We start from the raw sequence: 26,079 nt of genomic DNA, 5'->3' as shown, positions 1-26,079 counted from the left end.
GCTGCATCCCGCCCATTGTCTTTTCCGATAAGTCACACATAGTCCTGACACAACACTACAGCATAACAGACAACCATTCAGTGGCGGATCCAGGGGGGGGCACTCGGGCCCGTGCCCCCCCCTGTCATTTGTGGCCTCCATCCGCGGTGTCCTCTCCCCCCCCCCGCGTTAGCGCCGCACAGGGAGATGACGGGCGCCCGCTGAGATTGTGTTACCAGCGGGCGCCCGTCTCCCTGCACAGCGACAGCCAGAGGCAGGAGCTCAGTACTGAGCTCCGGCTTCCAGCGCTGTCACTGTGCTGCGTGCGCTATGGGAGAGACATCAGTCATGACGTCTCTCTCATAGTGCTGAGGAGAGGACGCCAAGAGGAGGACTGCAGCGGTCTGGAAGTGGGAACGGGGCTTGGTAAGTATGTTCTGTTTTCTCTTCCTTAATGCAGCGGGGGCATCTACTGGGGGCAAACTACGGGGGACATTACTACTGGGGGGGGGGGCATAACTACTGGGGGCATTATTACTGGGGGCATTACTACTGGGGGGTCATCTATTGGGGGCATTACTACTGGGGGCAGCTACTGGGGGCCATCTACTGGGGGTATTATTACTGGGGGCCATCTACTGGGGGCATTATTACTGGGGGGTATCTACTGGGGGCATTACTACTGGGGGGTCATCTATTGGGGGCATTACTACTGGGGGCAAACTACTGGAGGACATTATTACTGGGGGGGGGCAAACTACTGGGGGACATTCTTACTGGGGGGGGCATCTACTGGGGGACATTATTACTGGGGGTCAACTACAAAGGGGCTAACTACTGGGGGCATACTACAGGAGGGCATTACTACTGGTGGCGTAACTACAGGGGCATTACTACTGGTGGCTTAACTACAGGGGGGCAGGACTACCGGGGGCATAACTACAGGGGCCAAACTACTGGGGGATAACTACAGGGGCCAAACTACTGGGGGCTAAACTACAAGGGGGGCATAACTACAGGGCTAAACTACAATGGGGCAAACTACAGGGGTGCATTACTACTGGTGGCTAAACTACAAGCAGGCTAACTACTGGGGGCATTACCACTGGGAGGCTAAACTAAAGGGGGCAGGGGTAAACTACTGGGGTCATAACTGCAGGGGCATTACCACTGGGGGCATAACTACTAGGGTGCTAAATGATTGGGGGCATTACTACAGGCAACATAACTACTGGGGGCAATACGAGCATTGCATAAGGGGCACCACTACTATTGGGTTTATATAAGGGGCACTACCAGTACAGTGGACATTGCATAATGAGCGCTAAAACTGTGGGCATTGTATAAGAAGCGCCACCTCACATGCACCAAAGCCGCACGCAAATGTACTTGCCCCTTTCATGGTGCCCCCCCTATCATTTTCTTCTGGATCCGCCCCTGCAACCATTCATACAATAGTGACAATGCTTTAAGATAGAAGCTCTGCCTTTCCAATGCTCCCGATGAGTGCATGGCATGAAATGACCTCTGAAGGTGCAAAATTATGGTTGACCTCAATGTGATGGTGGGCAAACTGTCAAAGAAAATTCTGCAGATTATGCAGCAAGCAGGGCAAGGCCAGTGAGTGGCAGTGATATGCAGACTATGGTCCACTTCTTTCATAAAAGGCAGGGCTGTAACTAGGGTGGTGAAGAGTGTGCCACCGCACACAGCTCTGCAGGGTAGGGGTCACTGTTAGCAGCACTTATAAATATATGTTAATTACTTTCACTTGTAGCTTCCTTTCTCTTTGAAGCTCAGCATCTCTTGACTGCCCCCATCTCCTTCCCCACCCCTTACGTCTCTAATACCTATCCAACATTCATGAACTTAACTTGAGAGCTCTTTGTTATTCAGTTACACTATCCTTTATTACATTTCAAGATGCTGACATACCTGGGATTCAAATATGTCGCCTGTGGCATTGCAGTTAGACACTCTATTCATTGACATATCTGACCCTGCATAGAATTCTAGAGAATTCTAAATATTTGAAATTCAACTTGTACTTTGTGAAAAAATGATCAGCATTGCAGCTGAGCGGATACGTGTAGTGTGTGGCTACAAGGGATTCGATGTGTGGCTGATTATTTTTTTTACAAAGTACAAGTAGCTTCATATAGTTAGAAATCTCATAGCTTTTATGTAGGATCAAATAGTAGTAGGGTGTTTAACTGAAATTCAACAGGTTATGGGTACGAATTTTGGCAGTATTTTGGAACGTGTTATTTAATAAAGAGTATTGTAATTGAACAACAAAGAGCTCTCAAGTTAAGTACATGATATAGTTCCTGTGATCCACAAACACAATGCTGATCTCTGTAAATTATCATTTCAGTGTGTCCGATTGGATCTTAACACATGTACAAACAACATATTCACTATTTTCTTATCCCACTGTATATGAAATTGTGAGATCAGGTGCTTTAGGGCAATTACACCCTAACTCCTGGATCCACCTGTTTTTCATAATTGAGGACCACTGACCCTCTGTTTTATTCCAGTGGTATCTTGCCCCCTTTGGGGTATAAAGATTTTTACTCCATTAAAGAACCTTAAAATAACTTTATCCACATTATAAATTCATTGAGCTAGTCTCAATTCATTGGACCCATTGGGTATAAGAAGTCTAAGACATTTTTCAAACCTTTTAGAAGTCACCTATTGCTGAAGAAGTCCATCTGGACGAAACACGTAGGGTTTATCAATATTCGTTCACCACCCATTTGCTCGAATATCCACACTAGCATTTTGTGTGTGTATAAGATCAAATCACTGTCATCTTTTATTGTAATATTATTGTATCTTTGTATTTTCATGGTATATGTAGAAGATTTTGGTTATGTCTAGTATCTTCGAAATTACCAATTAAAACCACCTAATAACTGTTGGGTGATCCATTTCTTGATGAGAGGGTACATTTGCATGCCCCTATTCGGGGAGACCCAAAAAGGTCAAATAACTTGAGAAGGCCTCCGATTGAGAACTCTGAATTGGGTACTTCACATTCAGCAAACATCTATTGACTAGTGCACTCTGGATTTTTATTGTCTTTGTTTTATTTTCTAAGTTCCCACTAACAGGGGTTCTTCCCGTTGTGCCGCTATACCTTAGCGCGAAAAAGGGTATTATAAGGGCACAGTCGTGCCCTTATATTAAGGCTGAATTGAACAAACGGAATTCTCCCATAGGGAACTTCTGAGATGGGTGCTACACCTCAAGAGTGATTGGTGATGTTTGAGGGGCTACACCTCAAGAGTGATTGGACATACTGAGCTGAAATTTGGAATGGACGTGTAGAATCGTCACCCGGTACTAATTAAAAATTAGTAATTGGGAGTAATTTAAAGTTTAAACTGATATAAAGCAATAGATTTTGAATACACCTTAGGCGCTCCCACCATATAAGCAGATACCACATAACAATGCTGATGAAATGTCCCCAAAAAAACTTTCAATGGCTGTTGCACTTCTTCAGGACTTTACTCCTCGCACTTCTTCACGCTTCAATTCCTCCTTATGGACAAGTGTTGACAATATGTAAGCAAGAAGGAGATATCGTATATAGTGTAGTAGTTTACAATTTATTTTTATAAAACATATAAGAACATTATTTTATCCAATTAAAAGTGACAGCTTCACTTTAAAGTAAAAATTGGAACCGTACCGTGCCAAGCTCCCAGCAAGGAGCAATGAAAAGAGTATAAATGGAAGGTTCTGGAATTCCTCCCTCCACGCTATCTGCTGGCCACTGGACTTGGTAGGTTCCTCTGTGATTGTGGATGCAGGTAGATGGATCAAAGTATGCCGCCAACGCGCTTCGAGTTATCCTTAACTCTTCCTCAGGGCAGAATGATCTCTACCTGCATGCATCCCCTTTTTATACTAAAAATGACCCGGAAGTGAAATCTTCACTTCCTGTTTCTTCATATAAAAATTAAAAAAATATACACTTCAAATTCATACATCATGAGTCATCTATGGTAATTTGAATCTAAATTTTACTTTTGTTTAATTATGAGATTTATAACCCAGAGTCTTGCATTTTATTATATTATATTATTTTGATATGGGTGGAACGCATACTATTGGTGGAAAGCTAGCTACTTCCGGTTATATATCCGGTTTATATTCCATCAATGAGCAATAAAAACTATTTGCAGGGCGTGTTCATGACGTCAAAACAGGAACTGAATAGTCTGAAATGATCGCTAGCGCTGAGTAGGTCTGGAGCTACTCTGACACTGCGCAAAATTAATTTGTAGCCGCTCTGCGATCCTTTCGTTCGCACTTCTGCTAAGCTAAAATACACTCCCAGAGGGCGGCGGCTTAGCGTTTGCACGGCTGCTAAAAGCAGCTAGCGAGCGAACAACTCGGAATGAGGGCCTAAGACTTTGGGTTTGTTTTACTAAATAGTAGAGATGTGCGGCGGGCATTTTTCGTGTTTTGTGTTTTGGTTTTGGTTCTAATTCCACTTTCGTGTTTTAGTTTTGGCTTGGTTTTGCCAAAACCACCCTTTCGTGTTTTGGTTTTGAATCTGGATGGTTTTTTAAAAAAAAACATAAAAACAGCTAAAATCACAGAATTTGGGGGTAATTTTGCTCCTACGGTATTATTTATTAACCTCAATAACAATCATTTACACTCATTTCTACCTCACAATATTGTTTTTAGGCCAAAAGGTTACACCGAGGTTGCTGGATGACTAAGCTAAGCGACACAAGTGGACAACACAAACACCTGGCCCATCTAGGAGTGGCACTGCAGTGTCAGACAGGAAGGCAGATATAAAAAAAGGCCCCAAACAGCACATCATGCAAAGAAGAAAAAGAATTGCAATGAGGTAGTTGTATGACTAAGCCAAGCGACACAAACAATTGGCCCATCTAGGCGTGTCACTGCAGTGGCAGACAGGAGGGCAGATATAACAAAAAAAAGGCCCCAAACAGCACATCATGCAAAGAAGAAAAAGAATTGCAATGAGGTAGTTGGCCCATCTAGGGGCGACACAAACAATTGGCCCATCTAGGCGTGGCACTGCAGTGGCAGACAGGAGGGCAGATATAAAAAAAAAGGCCCCTAACAGCACATGATGCAAAGAAGAAAAAAAGGTGCACCGAGGTTGCTGTAGGCCTAAGCTAAGCGACACAACCACCTGGCCCATCTAGTAGTGTCACGCAGTGGCTGAATGTCGAGAGTGGGCCGCAATTGTTCGGTCCACTGACAGCATCTCCAGCACGCTCCAGTCACTTTTAAAAAAAAACCTGCAATTGGTGGACTTATACGGCAGTACCCTAGGACTAATACAGCAGTACCCCTGGACTCATACGGCAGTGTCACACAGGATGGCACTTTTCAAAAACTAGGTCCCAAACAGCACCTCATGCAAAAATGTCGAAGAGGTGAAATGAAGTAGCTGTATGACTAAGCCAAGCGACACAAACAATTACAACTGGAATTATACGTCCAAATCACTGGAATTAATTGGCAAGATCACTGTAATTAATAATTATAAATCACTGAAATTAATTGGCAAGATCACTGTAATTAATAATTATAAATCACTGAAATTAATTGGCAAAATCACTGTAATTATACTTTCAAATCACTGGAATTAAATGGCAAAATCTCGCTATCGCCTGCCTAGTGAAGTGGAATCTAGATGGGATTTGTTACTGGGGACACAATACCTCCATCAATTGTCTAAATCCCACTGCACTAATGGCGGATACCGGACGCACGTCTAACACCAACATAAGTGTCAAGGCCTCAGTTATGAGGGCTTCCATCATCACGTGAAGCTGAACCACTAGTCATAAACATAGGCCAGGGCCTCAGCCGTTCCTTGCCACTCCGTGTCGTAAATGGCATATTGGCAAGTTTAGGTTTCTCTTCAGACGATTTAAATTTCTTTTTTTGTTTCTTTTTACTGAACTTTGGCTTTTTGGATTTTACATGCCCTCTACTATCACATTGGGCATCGGCCTTGGCAGACGACATTGATGGTATTTCATTGTCTATGTCATGGCTAGTGGCAGCAGCTTCAGCACTAGGAGTAAGTGGTTCTTCTTGATCTTTCCCTATTTTATCCTCAAACTTTTTGTTCTCCATTATTTTTGGGGAGTTATATGAGACAATGGGGGTCATTCCAAGTTGATCGCTAGCTGCCGTTGTTCGCAGCGCAGCGATCAGGCTAAAAATCTGCACTTCTGCGCATGCGTATGCGGCTCAATGCGCACGCGCAACGTACTTTCACAAAAGCCGATGCAGTTTCACACAAGGTCTAGCGGCGCTTTTCAATCGCACTGCTGTCCGCAGAGTGATTGACAGGAAGTGGGTGTTTCTGGGTGGTAACTGACCGTTTTTAGGGTGTGTGTGTGTAAAAACGCGGGCATGCCTGGAGAAACGCAGGCGTGGCTGGCCGAACGCAGGGCGTGTTCGTGACGTCAAAACAGGAACTAAACAGTCTGAAGTGATCGCAAGCTAGGAGTAAGTCTCGAGCTGCTCAGAAACGGCACAAACTTATTTTGTAGCAATGCTGCGATCCTTTCGGTCGCACTTCTGCTAAGCTAAGATACACTCCCAGAGGGCGGCGGCTTAGAGTTTGCACGGCTGCTAAAAGCAGCTAGCAAGTGAACAACTTGGAATGAGGGCCAATATGCGGCACAGGAATGACTGATGAGACAGGACACTACCACTGGTTTAATGCAGCACAACACAACAATACTGTAAGAGACTTGTGGTTGTTGTTGTTATAATTATTATACGGCAACAGTGGACATATAGCAGCAGCGTATCTCGTCACTGGAATGACTGATGAGGCTGGACACTACCACTTGTGTAATGCAGAACAACAAAACAATACTGTAAGAGACTTGTGGTTGTTGTTATTATTATTATACGGCAGCAGCATATACCACTGTGACTGCCTCGTCACTGGAATGTCTGATGAGACAGGACACTACCACTGGTCTGATGCATACTTGCCTACTCTCCCGGAATGGCCGGGAGGCTCCCGAAAATCGGGTGACCCTCCCGGCCCCCCGGAAGAGCAGGCAAGTCTCCCGATTCGCGGGGTCACCCGTGCCCGTCTGCCCACTTAGTGTGTAAAGTGGGTGGTCCGGGCAGTTGATGACGTGATTCTTGCTGAATCGCGTCATTATAGCCACGCCCCTGCAGTGTAATGCCGGTGATCGCGGCATTACAGAGCGGGGGGCGTGGCTTAAAGGAGGCATCATTGTGACCCCTTCCTTGCTCCGCCCTGCCCCACCCTTGCTCCACCCCGTCCCGCCTCCGGCCCACCCCCTCCTCTACATCACAGCCTCCCCTGCCCGCCCTCTGAGCCGACCTGGCTGCTCTCTCCCACAGAGAGCAGCCAGAATGTCGGCAAGCATGGTCTGATGCAGCACAAACACAGCAACACTGTAAGGGACTTGTGGTTGTTGTTATAATTATTATACAGCAGCAGTGGACATATAGCAGCAGCGTATATCGTCACTGGAATGACTGATGAGACAGGACACTACTGTAAGTGGGTGGCAGTGCGCGTAGTGCCTGCTGCTGTGCAGGTGTAGGTTCACCACTTACCAGGCGCCGCACTCTCTCACCTTCAGGTACCGGAACCTTCAAAGTACCTGGAATTCTTCAGTCGGACCCGGACACGATGACCTAGGAGGAAGGAGATTGCTGAGTGCCGTCCTCCTAACTGTGGACCGAAACGCTCTCCGGAACCCAGAAAAATAACGCTTTCAGGCTAGGTGAGGGTCATCCCCGGCGTACGCCTCAGAGCCCGAATTTCACCTATTGGCACTCTCGCACCAGGTGGAAATTCTACCTTGCACCGGCGTGCAAGGCTCACCATTCGCCCTGAAGGAAGGGAGACAGATAGGGACACACAGACAGATGTTACTCACCGTCCTACGTCTTGTACTCCGATCTTCTCCACTTACAGGTCCCTGTAAGGAGGCAAAGAGAGAAACAGCCGTGCAGGGCCTAACTCTAACCTAGTGTGCATCCGCTACACTAGCTACATAAAGAAGGCCCTCAAACTGGCTCAAGTGTGGGTGGTGCAACACAAACTATGCACAAACTCTAAACAACACTTTGCCCTGCACGGTAACAACACACATACCAGAGTACATCATCAAATGGTGCTGTTCCTTCAAATCCCTACCTACCGCTGGAAGGGGATGGGCGCCACACAGCCTGCCCACCTCCAGTACACTTCCTCCTATGGGGCTCAGATCAAGCGGACCTGCCTACCTAAACACCTCAGGGTGGCCTGGGCCTAGTGCCCAGTGCCACCTTTATTCACCTCGGGGGGGGGGGGGGGGGGGGGGCACTTATTCACTGGGCCTAGCGCCCCCTGACTGCACACAGGCCGTCGGCCTGACTTCACCCACGGGCCTAGCGCCCGCCTAACTTGTCGCCCGCTGGGTGACCTGGGCCTAGTACCCAGCGTCACCTTATTTTCACCTAATTGGCCAAAATACACTAGGGCCTAATGCCCTCTAATGCCCCACAGGCCTATTGCCTGATGTGCCCCCGGGCCTAGTGCCCGCCTATCTTGCCCCACGGGCTGGGGGGGCCCGACTAACGTGGCCACGGGCCTAGTGCCCGGCTAACAGGGCCACGGGCCCGATGGTGCCACGGGCCGGGAGGGCCCGACTGTGTGCCCACAGGACGGAAGGGCCTGACTGTGCCCACGGGCCTAATGCCCGAACACCCGGTGGTCTAGGGAGGAGCGGGTACAGGGGCACCTGAGAAGGGCCTACCTGACCCGCTGGGAGAGGCACCAGGGGGGAGCTTCGTCAGCTCTTTTCCTTTCCACCCCTGGTGACCTCTCCGGCGCTCCTTTTCAATCTTCGGCCGCTGGCCCGTCCTGGCCAGCGGCGCCGCCATCGCCTCGTCGCGTCCAGCCGCCGCTGGACATCTTCTTTCCCGGTTCTGGAGTCTTCTGGCCTCTTCCACGGCCACCCGAGCTCTTCAGCGCTCTTCCGCGTGCCCTCCGACTTCGGCTCCTGCCCGGCGTCTTCTGCGCTCCCGTGCGCGGTCCTCTTCTTAGGCTCCCGCCCGGCGTCAGACGTCGGGGGCGGAGCCCATGACGCGGCGAGCGCCGATTGGCTCGCCGCGCCCGCCTCCGATTGGCTCGCGGACGGCGCCGGGTTTGAAAAGACGCTGGCGGTGCTTCTCATTGGCGGCCCAAGTGGAGCAAAGTTTAAAGCGCCGCCACGCCGCTACCCGCCGCCAACAGTCCGGTGCAGGGAAATATCTGGTCCCTGCACCGGACACCCGCCGCTGCAACGATGTCCCCTGTAGTACAGGGCACATCTCCACATTTCCCCCCCCTTTTTCCTTTGTAGTCCCTACAAAGGTCTCCACGACGTCCATCGTCCGCAGGTCAGGGAATTCCGAGGTCCCTCCGGCGAGGTTGTGTTCGAGGGCCCAGCCCGGACAGACCGTGACCCCACATTATTCTTCCTCCAGCTCCGGGTTCCTCTTCTTACCTCCTGACCTCCATCGGCGGATCTTCTGGGGGAGTGGCATCTCCTCACGGTCGCTCGACGTTGGCCACCAAGGGGAATCTTCCTCCACGGGGACAACAGTCACCCACTCTTGACCTCCCATCTCGTCTGTGGCATCGTCCCTGTCTTCAGGGTGTGGTACCGACCACCACCCCACAGCGGAATCCTCCGGGGCATCCGTTTCCTCCCGGGCAACAACCATCATCTGTCGCATCTCCTCGTGGGGCATCTCCAAAGGTCCCATGTCTTCCTCTGGAACGGGTCCTCCCACGGCATCACGATCCTCTCCCCGTACGTCCGTCCTATTCGGCACTTCCGGCAGGTATTCTTGCTCCAGGACTATCTCCTCCTCTTCACGGAGGGCATTCAACTGGGACACGACTCCACCCGATCCTGCCAGTCACTCTCGTCGGCGCTTTCGATGCCAGAGTCGTCCTCCATCTGTTCTTGGAAAGATTCGTCGGCGGACAGCTCACCATAATCCGAGTCCTCCTCCACTGATACCTGGACTAGGGGATTATTTCCCTCCTCAGCGTACTTGGTCCCTTCCGCTGGCATCTTTACTTCCTCAGCGTACTTCTCTTCCGCTGGCATCTCTAGGTACCCAGGACACACCTGTTCCGCACGTCCTGGTCGTGGACGGTCCCAACGCGGGGAGATTCCGGACATCCTCGTCACTGGGTCTTCACGCCATTCTTCACAACATGGTTTCTTCTCCTCCCAGTCGTCCACCTCCGCCTGATGCGGGAAAGGATCCTTCGTTACTGGGGTTGCTTTCTTGGGACAGAGTAGGTCCGCGGAATCTTCCCAGGGGCACTCACTAGCCGCATGTCCTGGTCGCCGACACTTCCAACAAGGGAGGGCCACTGCCACCTTCTCCAAGACGGGTTCCTTGGCCATCTCCTTCACTGGGGAATCTTCACCCGTTGGTTCCGGCTCAGAGGAAATGGGCACCTGCGAACTAACTTCAAGCAGGGTCTTCCGCTCCATTTCCCTGGTTTCCTCCTCCCATCTCTGGGCACGACCATCCGCAATCATCCGGTCTTCATTCCACGGACAATCGGGAAGCGCATGTCCTCTCGCCTCGTAGAGCGCACACACGGGCTCTGCAGCCACCCGGTCCCAAAGTTGCTGACGAGATCCCGTCAGCTGCTTCACCGTGGCCTCGTAGTCTGTCCTGTCTTTAGTCCATGGACATTCCAGGAGCCGATGTCGGGTATCTCCACAGCTTTCACACCAGGAATCAACCTCGTCTTGGCTCAACTCTTCATCCCAGGGACAACTGTTATGCTCATGCCCGTAGTTTCCGCAGAGCAAACACCAGGACTCTTTCTTCGCTTGGCCCTTCTGACGTCTTCGGTCCGCTTCCTGGACCACCTTCTTTGGGGATGTCTCTCGCCAAGTACATTCGCCGGCAAAGTGTCCCGTTTGCCGACATTTCTTGCAGGGCATCACAGCGGCTTTCTTGCGTCCCTTCTCTCGGCGCTCTTCCTTTTCACGCTGGACCGACCGCTGCACCATCTTCAGGAGGTCTGCCCCAGACACCGTCACCCAGTTGCTCTGGTCCGCACACATCCGGGGGTGGGTCTGTTCCGGAGCCGTCCGCAGGGAGGTATTCTTGGGGACGTTCCACATCGTGTCCGCGGTCCTTGATCCTGCCGACTACGCCAAAATGTAAGAGGGTGGCGGTGGGCGTAGTGCCTGCTGCCGTGCAGGTGTAGGTTCCCCACTTAACAGGCGCCGCACTCTCTCACCTTCAGGTACCGGAACCTTCAACGGACCTGGAATTCTTCAGTCAGACCCGGACACGATGACCTAGGAGGAAGGAGATTGCTGAGTGCCGTCCTCCTGACTGTGGACCGAAACGCCCTCCGGAACCCAGAAAAATACTGCTTTCGGGCTAGGTGAGGGTCATCCCCGGCGTCCGCCTCAGAGCCCGAATTTCACCTATTGGCACTCTCGCACCAGGTGGAAATTCTACCTTACACCGGCGTGCAAGGCTTACCGTTCGCCCTGAAGGAAGGGAGACAGATAGGGACACACAGACAGATGTTACTCACCGTCCTACGTCTTGTACTCCGATCTTCTCCACTGACAGGTCCCTGTAAGGAGGCAAAGAGAGAAACAGCCGTGCAGGGCCTAACTCTAACCTAGTGTGCATCCGCTACACTAGCTACATAAAGAAGGCCCTCAAACTGGCTCAAGTGTGGGTGGTGCAACACAAACTATGCACAAACTCTAAACAACACTTTGCCCTGCACGGTAACAACACACATACCAGAGTACAACATCAAATGGTGCTGTTCCTTCAAATCCCTACCTACCGCTGGAAGGGGATGGGCGCCACACAGCCTGCCCACCTCCAGTACACTTCCTCCTATAGGGCTTAGGCCAAGCGGACCTGCCTACCTAAACTCCTCAGGGTGGCCTGGGCCTAGTGCCCAGTGCCACCTTTATTCACCTCGGGAGGGGGGGGGGCACTTATTCACTGGGCCTAGCGCCCCCTGCCTGCACACAGGCCGTCGGCCTGACTTCACCCATGGGCCTAGCGCCCGCCTAACTTGTCGCCCGTTGGGTGACCTGGGCCTAGTACCCAGCGTCACAAAATTTTCACCTAATTGGCCAAAATACACTAGGGCCTAATGCCCTCTAATGCCCCACAGGCCTATTGCCTGATGTGCCCCCGGGCCTAGTGCCCACCTATCTTGCCCCACGGGCCGGGGGGGCCCTGACTAACGTGGCCACGGGCCTAGTGCCCGGCCAACAGGGCCACGGGCCCGACGGTGCCACGGGCCGGGAGGGGCCCGACTATGTGCCCACAGGCCGGAAGGGCCTGACTGTGCCCACGGGCCTACTGCCCGAACACCCGGTGGTCTAGGGAGGAGTGGGTACAGGGGCACCTGAGAAGGGCCTACCTGACCCGCTGGGAGAGGCACCAGGGGGGAGCTTCGTCAGCTCTTTTCCTTTCCACCCCATGTGACCTCTCCGGCGCTCCTTTTCAATCTTCGGCCGCTGGCCCGTCCTGGCCAGCGGCGCCGCCGTCGCCGCGCCGTGTCCAGCCGCCGCTGGACATCTTCTTTCCCAGGCCTGGAGTCTTCTGGCCTCTTCCGCGGCCACCCGAGCTCTTCAGCGCTCTTCCGCGCGCCCTCCGATTTCAGCTCCTGCCCGGCGTCTTCTGCGCTCCCGCGCGCGGCCCTCTTCTTAGGCTCCCGCCCGGCATCTGACGTCAGACGTCGGGGCCCATGACGCGGCGAGCGCCGATTGGCTCGCCGCGCCCGCCTCCGATTGGCCGGCGCCCTGCGAGCCGCGATTGGCTCGCGGACGGCGCCGGGTTTGAAAAGACGCCGGCGGCGCTTCTCATTGGCGGCCCAAGTGGCGCCAAGTTTAAAGCGTCGCCGCCCCGCTACCCGCCTCCGACAGTCCGGTGCAGGGAAATATCTGGTCCCTGCACCGGACACCCGCCGCTGCAACGATGTGCCCTGTAGTACAGGGCACATCTCCACACTACCACTGGTCTGATTCAGCACAACACAGTCAACAACACTTTATACAGCTACACTGGCAGGAGAGGACACCAACACTGTGACTGCCTGGACTGTTGCAGCACAATACACTGTAACTACACTGGACTGGACTGAGCAGCACAACACAGCACAAGACTTGCCACCCCACTTTCCCACCCCCACACAGACACTGGAGGGCGGAGACACGTCCTCTCACTACACTCTCCAAGACTGGAGTGAAAATGGCTGCGACGCGTGGCTCCTTATATGGAATCCAAATCCCTTGAGAATCCAACAGCGGGATGATGACGTTTTGGCGCGTTCGTGTTTCCGAATCAGGCGGGAAAACCCGAGCCTGACTCAGTCCGGGCTCGGAAGGCAAAGTCCGGTAGGGTTCGGTTCTCTAAGAACCGAACCCGCTCATCTCTACTAAATAGGGCTTGTCCCAGTGTAGTGCCTTTTGGGGTTAAGGTTTTTCATAAAGTTACAGGTTTTTTTGAATTTAGTAGAAGATGTCCCATTTTAAAGATAGGGCATTTCAATTTGTTGCTCATGCTCAGTAGCCACTTGCAGGGAGTGTACTCAGAGTAGCTTCAAATGAGTGTACAAATATGGCCAACTTTGAAGCAATAGGACCTCCCTGTTTCTGCCTGGCCACCCCTGGGGAAAATACTACTCTACAACAATGACCTGACACTGGATCAGGTGAGTATAATTTTATTCACAGGTACACGTGGATTCTACTTGGACAAGTGGACAGAGGTCGGCGTGTGAATATAGGCCCTCATTCCGAGTCGTTCGCTCGGTATTTTTCATCGCATCGCAGTGAAATTCCGCTTAGTGCGCATGCGCAATATTCGCACTGCGACTGCGCCAAGTATCTTTGCTATGAAGATAGTATTTTTACTCACGGCTTTTTCATCGCTCCGGCGATCGTAATGTGATTGACAGGAAATGGGTGTTACTGGGCGGAAACAGGCCGTTTTATGGGAGTGTGGCTGAAAACGCTACCGTTTCCGGAAAAAACGCAGGAGTGGCCGGAGAAACGGGGGAGTGGTTGGGCGAACGCTGGGTGTGTTTGTGACGTCAAACCAGGAACGACAAGCACTGAACTGATCGCACAGGCAGAGTAAGTCTGGAGCTACTCTAAAACTGCTAAGTAGTTTGTGAGCGCAATATTGCGAATACATCGGTCGCAATTTTAAGATGCTAAGATACACTCCCAGTAGGCGTAGGCTTAGCGTGTGTAACTCTGCTAAATTCGCATTGCGACCGATCAACTCGAAATGAGGGCCATAGGTAAGTATGTGTGTGTGTCGACATGTGTGAAATAAAGTTTTACTCTCACGGTGTGCGTGTCCTGTTTTTATTTGGGTATTTTTTCCCCCAGTAGAACTACAGGTACCAGCGGGCCCGTTTTTCTCCCGCATGCTGGTACTTGTGGTTCTCCAAGTACCAGCTTGCGGGGGAGGCTTGCTGGGACTTGTAGTACTACTGGAAAAACCAATAGCCTTGGGTGGCTGGGGGGGGGGACCCCTTGATTGAAGGGGTCCCCACTCCCCCAGGGTACCCCGGCCAGGGGTGACTAGTTGGATATTTAATGCCACGGCCGCAGGGCGCTATATAAAAGTGACCCCCGGCTGTAGCATTATCTGTCCAGCTAGTGGAGCCCGATGCTGGTGTAAAAAATACGGGGGACCCCTACGCTTTTTGTCCCCCGTATTTTTTGCACCAGGCGCAGAGTCCGGTGCTGGTTTTAAAAATACGGGGGATCCCCTGTCAGTTTTCCCCCCGGATTTTTAGAACCAGCACCGGCTCGAAGAGCCCGAGGCTGGTTATGCTTTGGAGGGGGGACCCCACGCAATTTTTTTCCGGGTTTTTCCCCGTTTTTTAAAAATCGGATCAAAATCCGTCAAATCGGCCGTTTTTCGACAGCGGGACTGTCGAATCCGTTTTTTATTGAATATGTTGAATTTCGGCACCCACTTGCCGGAATTCGACTGTCGAATTAAAAAACGGGCGAAAAATTGCCGCGATTCGCCAGCAATTGCATATACCCGATAGGCTAAAAGAAGCTTCACTACAAACACAGGATGGGCAGGGCACTGAGGAAGGAAGTCTGTAAGGGCAGAGATCAGGCAGAAGAAAGTACACGTGGCTTTTAGACTTTACTGTACTTAAAGTCTAAAAGCCACATGTGTACTGTAGTTTGAGGTTGTAATTTTGTATTTACTGACAGATACCATGTTTTGCACAGTCAAAGATGGCGCATATCTCATAAACCTGGAAAGTGTCTTACCCACTGATACTGTATGAACTAAAAGCATCAAAATGAACAGATATCCAGTACTGCAAAAAGTACAATTGAATATATATGTGTAAAATTTAAGCATCATTAGTGAAACAACGTGAAGTAGAATTTAATTTGAATTGCATCTAAAAAATGTCCACAAAAGTTTTGCAGCAGACCATCACACCAAAACAAGAGTCCGATGTGGGGTAAAATTTTCTAAAATTGCTAAGGTGACTATGCACATGTTGTTTTATGTTATTTGATGTATACATAACAATGAGTGCACAGAGCTGTTCAATTTGTATAATTTGGAAATAGTCATGCAGGCTACCGAATGTTGCTTGTGTTGTCTTATATCATGGCTTTTTACATTTTGTTGTGGAAACAAGTATTTCACTTTTGTATTATAATTTTGTATATGGTCAGTGGCAGAACTTGTGAGTGGTGGGCTTAGGTGCAAAATTATGCTTTGAGCTCCCTCTTCCATCCCACCCCAATATCACAATATGCCACATGACAATGATGAAAGTGAGGAAAAGACAATGAGGGTAATTCAGACCTGATCGCTCGCTAGCGTTTTTTGCAGCACTGCAATCGGGTCAGAACTGTGCATGCGTATGCACCGCAATCGTACAGGTACAAAACGGATCGTTGCTCTGCGATGGGTTTGTGCAAAGGATCCATTCGCACGGGTGATGGCAAGGTGATTGATAGGAAGAAGGCGTTTGTGGGGGTTAACTGATCGTTTTCAGGGAGTGGTTGGAAAAACGCAGGCATTCCCAAGTGTTTCCAGGGCGCGTGTCTGACGTCAATTCCGGTCCCGCACAGGCTGAAGTGATCGCAGCGGCTGAGTAAGTCCTGGGCTACTCAGAAACTGCAGAAGAGACAGAAATAGGGAAGGAATGAGGAGGAGAAAGATGTAAAGAGAGAGAAGGAGGGGGGAGAGATAGAGGTGGGAGAGAGGACCATTCATTGCCGTGGGCCCCAGTGCAATGTACTAGCTTTACCGCCAGTAGTTCTGCTTCTGTATATGATGAATGAAAAATAAATAAAGTTCATTGGTGCAAACAAGTAAAAACAATACACAGATTCTGGTTGTCTTTCATTCTAGCTTCTGTACTGGGACATTATTAGGAACATGGGTGATTCAGACCTGATCGTAGATATGCTAAATTTAGCACATCTACGGTCAGCTTCCCTGAAATTCGGGGGGACGCCCAACACCAGGGCTAGTCACGCAGCCGCCGCGGCCTGCCCCCCCAACAGTCCAGGCACGCCTGCGTTGCCCGGACCTTGCCCCCTAAATGGCGCCCAAATGCCGCCAGCCCGCCCCCTCCCACCCAGCGACCAACTCTGCCTGTCAATCAGGCAGAGGCGATCGCAGGGCTAGGACAGCCGACGCATGTGCACTTCAGACCTGATCGCTGCTGTGCGAACATGCACAGCAGCGATCAGGTCTGAATTAGCCCCACTATCAATACTATTGCTGTCACGATACACAGGTGTATTGGTTAATACAACTTATTTTACTTCCTATCCTGATGCATTCTGAAAATTTGCTGCTTGCACACATTTTGATATTGCGGTACCAATGCGGACTCAGTCTGTACTGCTTGCTGACATTTTGGGATACTGATGCTTTGTCTATTGCAAAGTTCTATTTTTGCTATAAAATGTACAGCCATTTAACACTGCTAATTTCATTGCTAAATAACATTAATTCAGTATTAGCTGCTCCAGAACTTTTGCATACAATTAATGTGTATTTCTAGCAATATACAACATACTGTACATTGGAATTTGAAACAGGGGTCAGGGAGCGTGCCAGAACTGTCCAAGGTACTATTGACTGCCAGCCCACCTGAACAACACAGATTTCATATTTGTCCGTCCACAAGGAGAATGTGGTCAGATTATTGAGAATGCACACACACATGGCATGATATCGTGAGATTGAGGACAACATGTTTTGTCAAGACTAACTGATCGGATAATGTGGTTGATTGAGATCCGATCGCTGCTATGCGTTTTCGCACAGTGGGTGATCATATCATAACTGGGCACGCGTATTCACCGCAATGCGTATTCACCGCAATGCGCATGCGTATCAGACAACAACAATGGGAATTGCCAGCCAGTGACGGAATGGTGCGAAAAATCCGAACACACGGGCGTTCGCAAAGGTGATTGACAGGAAGAGGCCATTTGTGGGTGGCAGGGAGTGTCCCTATCAGCCTCTTTACATCACATTGTAGGAGTAAGTCCTGGGCTGCGCAGTGACTGCACATGGTGGATTTTTGCAGCTCTGAGTACAAATGGGATTGCACACTTGCACTGCGAATTTACACTGCCCTGGAGGCGGTGACTATCCGAACGCAGGAGAGCAAACTTTGAAGCCCAGTGATCAGGTCTGAATCAGCCCCAATGTTTGTGGGTATATTTTTTCCGGTTTATTGGCAAATGTAGAAAAGATCACGTCTACAGACTACACAATAAATCAGTCAGATCACCCAATTATTGTCAAATCAGCCCAATAATTGTATAGTGTGTACATAGATTAACACTCTTGCTTGGCTCAGTAGTAAAGAGTTGTGGTCCATACATACATGCTTCCGTGTATACAGAGCAATAGGAACAGATACCCAGAGATTAAAAGGGCATGAGGCCTAATGTATCGTAATTAAATGTAAGTAATTAAGAGAATACAAATTCACAAAAGAAATTCTATGAATCACTCTCATTCTGTAATTCTTTTAATGACTGTTTATAACACAGTTTAATGAATAGTGTATGTTTATAAATTGTAAAAGTTTTTGGGATAATTACATTTTTTTTAAACTAAATTAATGGTTAACTCTGTATTTTAAGTATTTAACTGGGATCAGTATGTGATTCCGGCAACTGGGATCCCGGCGATCATTATACCGATGTTGGGATATCGGTCACTAGAATGCCAGCAAGGGGAGGGGTGAGCACAATGAAGCTTCTTGTGGGCTAGCTGCGCTCGCCACGCTGCAGGTTCGGTGGTGAGTTAAGCTTACCATAGGTTCTATTCTCCCTCCCCTCAGAGGGGGAATCACCTACCTCGCCGGTATTTCGGCGGCGATATGGTGCCCCTGGTGGGATCTCGGCATCGGTATTGTGACTGCCGGGATCCTGTCCATCGGTATGCTGAGGGAATACCATCTAACTATCTAGTCAATGATTACAGCCTAACTTTTTGAATTAACTATTTTATCTTAACCTTTTGATAAAATGTAATAAAATTTACCTTGCTGTTTCCCTAATCCATGTTTATACAGTACAGTATATGTGTTCTCTGAAAAAGTGACAATTATTTTTGGGTCCTTGTAGGGCGGTTCTTTTCTCTCTAGTGTTGGGGATAGCAACATCCTCTTCAGAGGGGACAGAATTTCTGTTACCATCACAACTACAGAATACTACAGAAAGATTATCACAGAAACACATAATCTTTGGTCACAATAATTTAAAAACAATGTAGTCATAAAAAGCATGATGTGTAACAGTTAGCTATGCATGGCTACAACCAGGCCTCAGATGGTAGCACCGTCCTGACCCACAGTCCCTGCATCTGGCTAGTAGGTTGCCACCATGCAGCCAGTATCTCTGATGCAGTGCCCCAAAGCATCCCGAGGACACTCCGGGCAGTGCTGCACTTACCAATGTTGGTGGCCCTGCCCCCTTGGCCTGTCATCATGAGCAGGGCCAGATTTAGGCAGGTGGGGGCCTAGGGCATCTGATGTTGTGGGAGCCCCCACTATTGCAGAGAGACAGCATGCCAAAGCATGGGGGCATGGCTTGGTGAAAAGGGTGTGTGGCCTCCAGGACAATGCAGAGTTGGAGATCCACACCCATTTTCATCATGCTGGGGGCAAGTTCAACACTCCCGAAGCTGCTGCCTCTCCTGGAGCCAGCAGAGTCTGTTGATGACGGGCGCCATTCTCCGCTTCTTTGCAATGCAAAGTAGGAGTGTCAGACTCAGAACTTCATCTCCCCCGCGCCCACGGGACACTGCAGCCTGTGGGTGGGACATCACAACAGATGGGAAGTATGCAATGTGTGGGGGCCCGTAGTGTGTGTGGGCTTCGTGACAGCCACTCTTGTTGCCTCTCCCTTAATCCGGCCATGATCAAGAGGTTATTGGTCAGAGGGCATGGCCTCTAAATTCTTAATACCAGGAACAAAACACATATGGCTTGGCTTGCATTGACATGCTTAATAGCAGACATATAGGGGGGGTGCTCTTCCCCCCTTCCCCGGTATCCCCCCAGCACACTAACAAATTACCTGTAACCTTACCTGAACCTATCTGGTAATAGAATAGCAGAGAAATTGGTCTCATGCATTTGCAAAGACATGTTTAGCTGATGAGCCGCGTCAAGGCTTCTCCGATATCAGCAGTCCTAACACTACATAATGGCAGTGCCCACATAGAGCCATGTGATCAGGGTCGGACTGGCCCACAGGGGTACCAGGGCAACCACCGGTAGGCCCCACTGCCTGAGGGCCCACTCCTTCCTCTAGGGATCAGGTTCCAGACTGTGCACTTGTAGATATGTTGCATTACACTACACTAAACTATTGTGTATTTCAAGCCTCTGTGGAGGCTGGCCACACCCCCTTTGTAGGCTGGCCACACCCCTAAGTTTGGGCCCCTATAACTGCATTCCCCCAGTGGGCCCTTCATACCACAGTACGACACTGCATGTGATTTGTCTACAGTAAGGACTCATGATAAAGATTCATACTAAAACGCATCCAAACTAGTGATGTGCACCGGAAATTTTTCGCGTTTTGGTTTTGGGTTCGGTTCCGCGGCCGTGTTTTGGATTCGGACGCGTTTTGGCAAAACCTCACCGAAAATTTTTTGTCGGATTCGGGTGTGTTTTGGATTCGGGTGTTTTTTTCAAAAAACCCTAAAAAACAGCTTAAATCATAGAATTTGGGGGTCATTTTGATCCCATAGTATTATTAACCTCAATAACCATAATTTCCACTCATTTCCAGTCTATTCTGAACACCTCACACCTCACAATATTATTTTTAGTCCTAAAATTTGCACCGAGGTCGCTGGATGGCTAAGCTAAGCGACACAAGTGGCCGACACAAACACCTGGCCCATCTAGGAGTGGCAACAGAACAAAAGAGGAGAAAGACTCTATGTTGGGGCACTCTTGATTACAAATTCGACACTAAAACATAACTTTTAATGAACATAGTAAAATATAGTGACTCAAAAATATACATAAAACATAAATTCGTACATATTAATCATGCTACTCTTATAAGAGTATATACATGGAATGCCTTGGTGAAAATTATTTATTGTTAATGCGTCTAACTAGGAGATACCTGTCTAAAATGTAAAATGTAAAACAGGTTGTATTTTTGATCCCAGCGGGATGGTAACTCGGTTTAGCTTCTCCGTATTATAAATGCTCAAAAAAATGGAAAAGATATTATCTAACGAATGAAAATGTTGCCTATATAGGTCCTTAAGCATCAACTGCTCTATGTTTGGGCAGTGATGTTACCAGAAGGCATTTGTTTTTATAAATGTTGTATAATTAGACTTTTTGCGACAGGCAAACAGCTGAAAATACGAGGTAACTGATTTGATATGAATATAAATTTTGTTTTTTAAAAATGAGAGATGTAATATAGTCAATAATATATATTTATAGATAGCATATTAAACAGTAACGGAGTGAGATATATGGATTCAAAACGGATAGAAAAAAGAAATAGAATCAAAGGAGAAAGGGTGTCTTCTTACTTCTGCTGTTCAGCTGGGTTGTTTACTGCACCTGGTGTTCACTGTTGGTCCCCCATACAATTACTGACCAGGCCTGCCACAGTTTAGCTTCCAAGATCGGACGAGATCAGGCGTATTCTGTGGAGTATGGCCGTAATCTGCTGAATGAGAGAGTATGGGGTAAATTTACTAAGATTCGTATTTTCCCGTTTCAGGTCAAAGTTCAATCACGAATGACATCGAAAGTGTAAAACTGCAACTTTTTGAATTTGTTACGATGGATTTACTAAGCTGTCGTATTCGGGTTTTTCTTTTCTTCCGATGTCGATGTCATTCGTGTTTTTTTTGTGTTTTTTACGGCAGTGATTAGCAAAACACTGCCGACTTTTTTACAATTAATCTCGGCCGGATCTGTGTGATCCGTGCTGGGGTTCTATTTTCTTTTTTTTTTTAATTAAACACTGTAAAATTTAAAAAAAAAATTGCGTGGGGTCCCCCCTCCTAAGCATAACCAGCCTCGGGCTCTTTGAGCCGATCCTGGTTGCCGAAATATGGGAAAAAAAATGACAGGGGTTCCCCCATATTTAAGCAACCAGCATTGGGCTCTGCGCCTGGTCCTGGTCCCAAAAATACGGGGGACAAAAACAGTAGGGGTCCCCCGTATTTTTAAAACCAGCACCGGGCTCCACTAGCTGGACAGATAATGCCACAGCCGGGGGTCACTTTTATATAGTGCCCTGCGGCCGTGGCATCAAAAATCCAACTAGTCACTCCTGGCCGGGGTACCCTGGGGGAGTGGGGACCCCTTCAATCAAGGGGTCCCCCCCCCCCAGCCACCCAAGGACCAGGGGTGAAGCCCGAGGCTGTCCCCCCCCATCCAATGGGCTGCGGATGGGGAGGCTGATAGCCTTTGTTGTAAAAGAAAAGATATTGTTTTTAGTAGCAGTACTACAAGGCCCAGCAAGCCTCCCCCGCATGCTGGTACTTGGAGAACCACAAGTACCAGCATGCGACGGAAAAACGGGCCCGCTGGTACCTGTAGTACTACTACTAAAAAAATACCCAAAAAAAGACAAGACACACACACCGTGAAAGTATAATTTTATTACATACATACACACATACATACATACTTACCTTAAGTTCCCACGCAGGTTGGTCCTCTTCTCCAGTAGAATCCAAGGGGTACCTGTTGAAGAAATTATACTCACGAGATCCAGGGGTGCAGGCTCCTCGGGGAATCCAGGTGTAATCCACGTACTTGAAAAAAATAACAAAACGCTGACCCGAGCCACGAACTAAAAGGGGACCCATGTTTGCACATGGATCCCCTTTTCCCGACTGCCAGAAAACCCACTCTGACTTCTGTCTAAGTGGGTTTCTTCAGCCAATCAGGGAGTGCCACGTTGTAGCACTCTCCTGATCGGCTGTGTGCTCCTGTCCTCACTGACAGGCAGCACACGGCAGTGTTACAATGTAGCGCCTATGCGCTACATTGTAACCAATGATGGGAACTTTCTGCCCTGCGGTTGACCTAAAGTGACGTCACCGCTGAGCAGAAAGTTCCCAGCATTGGTTACAATGTAGCGCAGAGGCGCTACATTGTAACACTGCCGTGTGCTGCCTGTCACTCAGTACAGGAGCACACAGCCGATCAGGAGAGTGCTACAACGTGGCGCTCCCTGATTGGCTGAAGAAACCCACTTAGACAGAAGTCAAAGTGGGTTTCTGGCATTCGTGGAAAGGTGACCCATGTGCAAACATGGGTCCCCTTTCAGTTCGTGGTCGGGACACCGTTTTTTTTTTTTTTTTCAAGTACGTGGATTACCCCTGGATTTCCCGAGGAGCCTGGACCCCTGGATCTCGTGAGTATAATTTCTTCAACAGGTACCCCTTGGATTCTACTGGAGAAGAGGACCGACCTGCGTGGGAACTTAAGGTAAGTATGTATGTATGTGTGTATGTATGTAATAAAATTATACTTTCACGGTGTGTGTGTCTTGTCTTTTTTTGGGTATTTTTTTAGTAGTAGTACTACAGGTACCAGCGGGCCCGTTTTTCCGTCGCATGCTGGTACTTGTGGTTCTCCAAGTACCAGCATGCGGGGGAGGCTTGCTGGGCCTTGTAGTACTGCTACTAAAAACAATATCTTTTCTTTTACAACAAAGGCTATCAGCCTCCCCATCCGCAGCCCATTGGATGGGGGGGGGGGACAGCCTCGGGCTTCACCCCTGGCCCTTGGGTGGCTGGGGGGGGGGACCCCTTGATTGAAGGGGTCCCCACTCCCCCAGGGTACCCCGGCCAGGAGTGACTAGTTGGATTTTTGATGCCACGGCCGCAGGGCACTATATAAAAGTGACCCCCGGCTGTGGCATTATCTGTCCAGCTAGTGGAGCCCGGTGCTGGTTTTAAAAATACGGGGGACCCCTACTGTTTTTGTCCCCCGTATTTTTGGGACCAGGACCAGGCGCAGAGCCCGATGCTGGTTGCTTAAATATGGGGGAACCCCTGTCATTTTTTTCCCCATATTTCGGCAACCAGGATCGGCTCAAAGAGCCCGAGGCTGGTTATGCTTAGGAGGGGGGACCCCACGCAATTTTTTTTGAAAAAATAAGCACTTTCCCACCCCTTCCCACTGATATACATGCACGGATCTCATGGATCCGTGCATGCCTATCCAATCACGAATAAAAAAAAAAGGTCTGTTTTTTTTTAGCACTTTTTTACGAGTTGTAATTTTTCACGGCAGTGTTTGTTTTTTTTTTGCTTTGCACTTCTTAGTAAATGACCGAGATTCATACTTAAACAGCCGCGTTTTGACCGATGGTGTATTCATTCGTAATTTTTTACTTGGACTTGCAAAAAATTACGAATGCCCTCATCTCTGCCGTGATTAGTGTTTAGTAAATTACCGAGATGACACTTTGATGAAAAAACGGCATCTCGGTCAAAATCGGGAGCTTAGTAAATTTCCCCCTATGACTGCCAAAGTGCTTCTGCTGTCCAGATAAGTGGATGAGAGAGCATTGAAAATATACAGAGTATAGTTTAATATGTGAGTGAAAGAGATGTGAGCTGTGTCTCCAGCACAAATATGTGATGTTTTTTTGACTGGTATTGTCACTGAGGCTTCAATCTCTATACAGTTTGAAACCCATGCTGTTATGTTTCCAATGATAAATCAGCCAGTCAAAATCAGGAAACAAATTTTTAACAGGTAGTGCTATTAGAGCTTGAAACAAGAATTAGTTAAATACATCTAGGTAAAGCTATTTATATAATCCTGTAAAAGCTTGTTCCCATCAGAGCACAAATTCTTTATCAAACAGGTTTGTTATATGCTTCACAAATCCATGATTAGGCTGATATATATATTGATTCTATTTCAATTGAAAGATTATATCAGAAAAAAATTCACAGTTTGAAGTTCATGATAAGGAAGAGCTATCGTTAGATGGTAAGTACATGATAGTTATGAGCGAATTACTTATCAAGCAAATTTCTCAGGTACCATAAGTAGCTGGTAAAATCAGTGTTAATATCTTGGTTGCCCAAGGAGATAACAGGTATTTCCCATTATTACAGGTGTTTGAGCATTAAATAAAGGAGGTAGTTGTACCAATACAAGAAAAATATATGAGAAAAACGACAAAGTAAATATAGATAAATAGGCCCCAAACAGCACATGATGCAAAGAAAAAAAGAGGCGCACCAAGGTGGCTGTGTGACTAAGCTAAGCGACACAAGTGGCCGACACAAACACCTGGCCCATCTAGGAGTGGCACTGCAGTGTCAATCAAGACAGGATGGCCCTTCCAAAAAATTGTCCCCAAACAGCACATGAGGCAAAGAAAAAAAGAGGCGCACCAAGGTCGCTGTGTGACTAAGCTAAGCGACACAAGTGGCCGACACAAACACCTGGCCCATCTAGGAGTGGCACTGCAGTGTCAATCAAGACAGGATGGCCCTTCCAAAAAATTGTCCCCAAACAGCACATGATGCAAAGAAAAAAAGAGGCGCACCAAGGTCGCTGTGTGACTAAGCTAAGCGACACAAGTGGCCGACACAAACACCTGGCCCATCTAGGAGTGGCACTGCAGTGTCAGGCAGGATGGCCCTTCAAAAAAATACTCCCCAAACAGCACATGATGCAAAGAAAAAAAGAGGCGCACCAAGGTGGCTGTGTGACTAAGCTAAGCGACACAAGTGGCCGACACAAACAAATGGCCCATCTAGGAGTGGCACTGCAGTGTCAGGCAGGATGGCCCTTCAAAAAAATACTCCCCAAACAGCACATGATGCAAAGAAAAAAAGAGGCGCACCAAGGTGGCTGTGTGACTAAGCTAAGCGACACAAGTGGCCGACACAAACACCTGGCCCATCTAGGAGTGGCACTGCAGTGTCAATCAAGACAGGATGGCCCTTCCAAAAAATTGTCCCCAAACAGCACATGATGCAAAGAAAAAAAGAGGCGCACCAAGGTCGCTGTGTGACTAAGCTAAGCGACACAAGTGGCCGACACAAACACCTGGCCCATCTAGGAGTGGCACTGCAGTGTCAATCAAGACAGGATGGCCCTTCCAAAAAATTGTCCCCAAACAGCACATGATGCAAAGAAAAAAAGAGGCGCACCATGGTCGCTGTGTGACTAAGCTAAGCGACACAAGTGGCCGACACAAACACCTGGCCCATCTAGGAGTGGCACTGCAGTGTCAATCAAGACAGGATGGCCCTTCCAAAAAATTGTCCCCAAACAGCACATGATGCAAAGAAAAAAAGAGGCGCACCAAGGTGGCTGTGTGACTAAGCTAAGCGACACAAGTGGCCGACATAAACACCTGGCCCATCTAGGAGTGGCACTGCAGTGTCAGGCAGGATGGCCCTTCCAAAAAATTGTCCCCAAACAGCACATGATGCAAAGAAAAATGAAAGAAAAAAGAGGTGCAAGATGGAATTGTCCTTGGG

The 26,079-nt window shown here is 48.8% G+C and overlaps 1 pseudogene; it reads right to left on the bottom strand.

Annotated features, from left to right (window-relative positions):
• Positions 1–21,154: 21,154 nt before the first annotated feature.
• LOC134948739 (5S ribosomal RNA) lies at positions 21,155–21,273 on the bottom strand (annotated as a pseudogene).
• Between the last annotated feature and the right edge of the window lie 4,806 nt (positions 21,274–26,079).

The sequence above is a fragment of the Pseudophryne corroboree genome, chromosome 1 (assembly GCF_028390025.1).
Source record: "Pseudophryne corroboree isolate aPseCor3 chromosome 1, aPseCor3.hap2, whole genome shotgun sequence".
Taxonomy (NCBI): domain Eukaryota; kingdom Metazoa; phylum Chordata; class Amphibia; order Anura; family Myobatrachidae; genus Pseudophryne; species Pseudophryne corroboree.
This window is presented reverse-complemented; position numbering and strand designations above follow the sequence as displayed.